The sequence below is a fragment of the Empidonax traillii genome, unplaced genomic scaffold, assembly GCF_003031625.1.
Source record: "Empidonax traillii isolate 1590-97213 ecotype Southwest subspecies unplaced genomic scaffold, ASM303162v1 scaffold1747:size66022, whole genome shotgun sequence".
NCBI classification, from domain to species: Eukaryota; Metazoa; Chordata; class Aves; order Passeriformes; family Tyrannidae; genus Empidonax; species Empidonax traillii.
The window spans coordinates 20,337-25,589 of NW_020956940.1; the positions used below are offsets into that span (position 1 = coordinate 20,337).

General features: G+C 54.0%; 1 pseudogene; it reads left to right on the forward strand.

The window, feature by feature from the left end:
- The first annotated feature begins 2,738 nt into the window (after window positions 1-2,738).
- Window positions 2,739-3,697, forward strand: LOC114070929 (annotated as a pseudogene).
- Window positions 3,698-5,253: the final 1,556 nt, after the last annotated feature.

Genomic DNA, 5,253 nt, shown 5'->3' on the forward strand with positions numbered 1-5,253 from the left:
AGAGTGGCTTGAGAGCTGCTCATCAGGAAGGGACTTGGGGGTGCTGCTTGAAAGTGACTGGATATGAGCCAGAGTGTGCCCAGGGGGGGAAAGAAGGTCAAGGGCACCCTGGCCTTTCTGGAGAACAGGGTGACCAGCAGGACCAGGGCAGAGATTGTCCCTCTGTCCTGGGCACTGGGGAGGCCCCACCTGGAGTGCTGTGTCCAGTTCTGGCCCCTCAGTGCAAAAAAGCCCTGGAGAGGCTGGAGTGTATCCAGGGAAGGGAACGGAGCTGGGGAAGGGTCTGGAAAACCTTTCTGATGAGGAACAGCTGAGGGAACTGGGGTTCTTTAGTCTGCGGATGGGGGAACCCAGACTGCACCTCATCACTCTCTACAATGACCTGAAAGGAGGTTTCAGTGGGGAAGAGGGGTCGGTCTCTTCTACAAAACCTTTAGTGACAGCTAAAGAAATGGATTTGAGTTGCCTTGGGTGAGGGTCAGGTTAGATATTATAAAATGCTTTTTTCACTGAGAGAGTGTTTAGGTGTTGGAATAAGTAGCCCAAGGAGGTGGTGGAGTCTCTGGAAGTGTTCAGATGACATCTGGATATGGCACTTTGGGATATGGTTGAGAGGTGACTATGGGGGTGCTGGTTTACAGCTGGACCAGAAGATCTTGAAGATCTCTTCCAACGTTAATGATTTTGTGATTCTGTGACCTGTCATCACAGTTTCAAGGTTTGTGCTCTAACACAGTCCTAAGGCTGTTTTCTCAGTTGGGTGCCTCAGTGGGACCCACTAACACCACAAGAAACTTTACAGTTTGAATCTCACTTTGGTTTCTCAAGAGGTTCCTGCAACTCTCCTCAGGGTCTTATGTTCAGGGACTCATCCCCAAAGCCCCCAGGGTGATGAAATGCCTGGGGCTGTTGCTGTGCTGCTGAGCTGGGCCGGCCTCCTGACACACAGGGAGCTCCTGGCAACCAAGAAGAGCTTCTAAGTAACAGCTCTGCCCAGGAGCAGCTCCTCTGCACAGCCCAGTAGGGCTGAGTACACTGCCTGCAGCACCCAGGGCACAGGAGAGAAGGCAGAGAGATGGGAGGCAACCTGGGCTGGGAGGGGACTGATCTCTCACTATGGGAGAAACCTTCCCAGGATTTGAATGAAGAATTCTCTGGCTGTAGGACACTTAAACTTCTCCTGCTGGAGGGATCTCCTAAAGCTGCCACATCCCTCAGCTTGTAGGATCTTTCAGAAGGTCTGTGTGTGTTGGGGCAGGGATTCTGCTGCCTGCCAGGGGCATCTCTCAGCCCGGCTAAGGAGCTGCCACCGCCCTGCAGGGAGAAGGGGTGGGGGGAAGGAGGGATCCCTCCTGGCAGGCAAGGGTTTGGCAGGGCCCTTCAGCTGCAGGCTCAGAGCTCCTCCCAGCTTCAGCTCCACCTGCTGCCATTTGCAGGGGCCCTTCTCAGGAAGCACATCCACTGCCAACACCTGCCCCTTCCCAGCCAGCGCAGGGGGTCTGGGATCTGCTCTGCAGCCCCTGCCCAGGCAGAGCTGCCCCTGGGCCCTGGGCTGGGGATGGGCTCTAGCAGCACTGGCAGGAAGCTGAGCTGGGCACAGGGAGAGGCTGCTGGCAGGAACAGCTCCTCACACACACACAGGCAGGGAGAGAGAGGCAGCTGCTGCCACAAGTGCTGGCCAGGGGGATGTGGCCCCTCCCTGCCTGTGTCTGTGGGACAGAGCCCTTCCCTGAGCAGCTCCTGCCTGGGCTCCTTTGCCAGCCCAAGCAAAGCCTCTGCCCTCAGGCCCACGGGGGATGGGCTGGGCATTGCCCTGCAGCAGCCAGAGCCCAGGCAAGGACAAGGCCCTCATTTCCATCTGTCTCTGGATGTTCCAAGTGCCCTCCAGGCAACTTCAGGCTCTTCCGCTGTTTCCCTGGGTGTCCTGCAGGGCTGCAGGTGCCCTCCAGGAGGGCACAGCTCTGCTGCACAGGATCCCCGTGGAGAAAACTCCAAAGTGCTAAATCCATGGAAATTCTCTGGGCAGCTGTACTTGGGAGCTGCAATGATCCCTCTGTGTGGAAGTCTGGGAGGAGAAAGATGAGATCCTAATCCTGGGGAAAGGGAAGGATTCTCCCAATTTTCTCTTTGAACCAGGATTCCTCTGCTCCCAGAAGTGCCTTGGTTTTTTTTTTTAAAGAGAATTCCTAAGGGTGATCCCCCTTCAGCTCCAAGCTGCCAGCCAGGAGCAGCTGTGAACAGGAAAGGTGGCCAGCTCTTGTCTCTGCACCAAGAGACCATCCCTTTGCCTCTCAGCACTCACAAGATTTCACTTGGAGCACATTAGAAATGTCACAGGTTTCAACCATCCAACCATCAGTCCTGGCAAGAGGAAATGGAACCAGATAAAGTACCCAGATCTCCTCCCTCTGTTGTCGCTTGGGCAAACTGTGAACAACAGGTCTGGAAACGAATACATCCCAAGAACATTGAATTGGAGGTCACCCTGTGCTCCAAGTTGCCTCCCATTGCACAACATGAAGGATTCCTCAGGTGCTCATTCCAGGGTCCCTGCTCTCAATGCCCCCTTCAAGGAGCAAACCCCAGAGCTCAGGGGAGAGGGATGCAGAGAGATCTTCCTGAAATGAGGCCTTGAATTTTTAATTGCTGAGACATGTAATATGTTTTGCTTATTGAATCTGGACTAATTAAGTTCTGCCTTTTTGTCCTCAACAGAAAACGATACTCTGAGACAGCAAATGTCCAACAGCAGCTCCATGGCCCAGTTCCTGCTCCTGGCATTCTCAGATAGTCAGGAGCTGCAGCTGCTGCACTTCTGACTCTTCCTGGGCATCTCCCTGGCTGCCCTCCTGGGCAACGGCCTCATTCTCAGTGCCGTAGCCTGCGACCAGCACCTGCACACCCCCAGGGACTTCTTCCTGATGCACCTCTCCCTCACAGACCTGGGCTGCATCTGCACCACTGTGCCCCAAACCATGCACAACTCCCTCTGGGGCACCACAACCATCTCCTACATGGGATGTGCTGCACAAGCCTTTCTCTTTTTCTTCTTCATCTCAACCTAGTATTTCCTCCTCACCATGATGTGCTACGACCGCTATGTTGCCATCTGCAGACCCCTGCACTATAGGACCCTCCTGGGCAGCAGAGTCTGTGCCCACATGGCAGCAGCTGCCTGGGCCTCTGGGTTTCTCACTGCTCTGCTGCACACAGCCAATACATTTTCCCTGCCCCTGTGCCAGGGCAATGCCCTGGGCCAGTTCTTTTGTGAAATCCCTCAGATCCTCAAGCTCTCCTGCTCACACTCAGGCTACCTCAGGGAAATTGGACTTCTTGTCATTAGTGTCTGTTTAGCACTTAGTTGTTTCATTTTCATGGTTTTCTCCTATGTGCAAATCTTCAGGGCTGTGCTGAGGATCCCCTCTGAGCAGGAACAGCACAAAGCCTTTTCTATTGCCTCCCTCACCTGGCCGTGGTCTCTCTGTTCCTCAGCACTGGCACATTTACCTACGTGAAGCCCCCCTCCATCTCCTCCCCATCCCTGGATCTGGTGGTTTCAGTTCTGTACTCAGTAGTTTCTCCATCACTGAACCCCCTCATTTACAGCCTGAGGAACCAGGAGCTCAAGGATACCCAGATGAATTTGATGACTCGATGTTTTTCAGAGACATCAAACTGCCTGTTTTCTGGTGCCTAACATTCAGAACGGAACTCACTAATGGCCTCATCTACCATTTTAGGTTTTTGTGGGAGGTTATCGTATTGTTCTTGCAATAATTTTCTGTGCAATTAAAAATTCTTAGGCACCTACTTTCTAATTTATGTGTTTACCCATTGAATTCGACCCAGAGATGTAAAAATGATTAATTGTGCTCTCGGAGTACTTTAAGAAAATAAAGGACCCTGCAGTGCCTTCTTTGTCCAGGACCCTTCTTCTTAGCTGCTCCTAAAGGACAGCACACTGCAGGACAGCGGGGATTTGCAAAGGGCAAGGGGACAAGAATCCCAGCACAGAAGCACTGCCAGGGAGCAGCAGAGCTTGGTCTTTCAGAGCTGCTCTTTCCACTTCCACACTGTCCTTGTGAGCCTCTTTCTTGCTGCAAGGCCTGAGTGCTCTCTGAGCACAGTCCTGGGGGTGGAAGCCCTTTGAGCACAGGCAGGGACAGGCACTGGGAACTTGTGAAGCAGAGCTGGCCTCCCTGACAGCATCTACAGGATGTTGTGGGATCTTCTGAGGGCACTGCATGGACTGGGTCACTTCTTCTGTGCCCTTTTGCTGCAGGGCTGGAACTCTCCTGCAGTGATGCCAGGACACTCCTGCTCTTTGCATTCCCAGCCTGATTTTTAGTTCCCCTCCTGTTCCCAGGGACATGCTGGGATTGCTTCAGAGCTGCCATCCTGGGGCAGCTCCTGCCCAGTATGGGCAGGCACAAGGTCTCTCCCCCTGCTCCTCTCACCTCAGCAGTGCCACTGTTTGCTGCAGTGTCCTCCTCCTTGCCTAGCACAGCCCTCCTGGCATAGTTGGACACAGCCCTTGTTCTACACATTCCTCATGGCCCTGCCCAAGCTCCTCAGCTTGGTCTGAGCTAAGTTGTGCTGCCCAAGAACACGCTGACTCCAGAGGGGTCCAAGCGGGGCAGAGCCGGTGACTCTGGTCCGTGCGGCAGTGGGGGGGAGGCAGCGGCTCTGCTTGATTCCATGGAGTGCTGGGCAGTCACAATGGCCCCTTGGTTCCAGGAGATTCCACAGTGTCCCTGCATTCCTTTGGTTCCAGGAGGCTCGGCAGTGCCCAATGAGCCCTTGGTTCCAGCAGGTTCTGCAACATCAGAATGGCCCATTGATTTCAGGAGATTCCACAGTGTCTCAGGGTTCCTTGGCTTCCCTGAGGCCCTGCAGTGTCCCAGTGGCCGCTTGAGCCCAAAAGGTTCCTCAGTGTCAGAGTGGCCCCTTCAATCCCAGAGGTTCCCCAGTGTCCCAATGGCCCCTTAGATCCAGGAGCTTCCATTATGTCCCAGGGTTCTTGCAGTTTCTCTGAGGGCCTGCAGTTTCAAAATTGCTGTTTCAATTCCATTCGGACCCTGTAGGCCCTCCTGGAGCTGAAGGGACCATTGTGACACTGTAAAACCTGGCAGAATCAAGGGCCCAGTAAGACAATGCAGGTCCTCAGTGAACCCAAGGTAACATGGAAAGCACAGAAACTCGTGGCATCACGGGGTCATTGTGACACTGTGGGAACTCATGGAATGAAGGGGC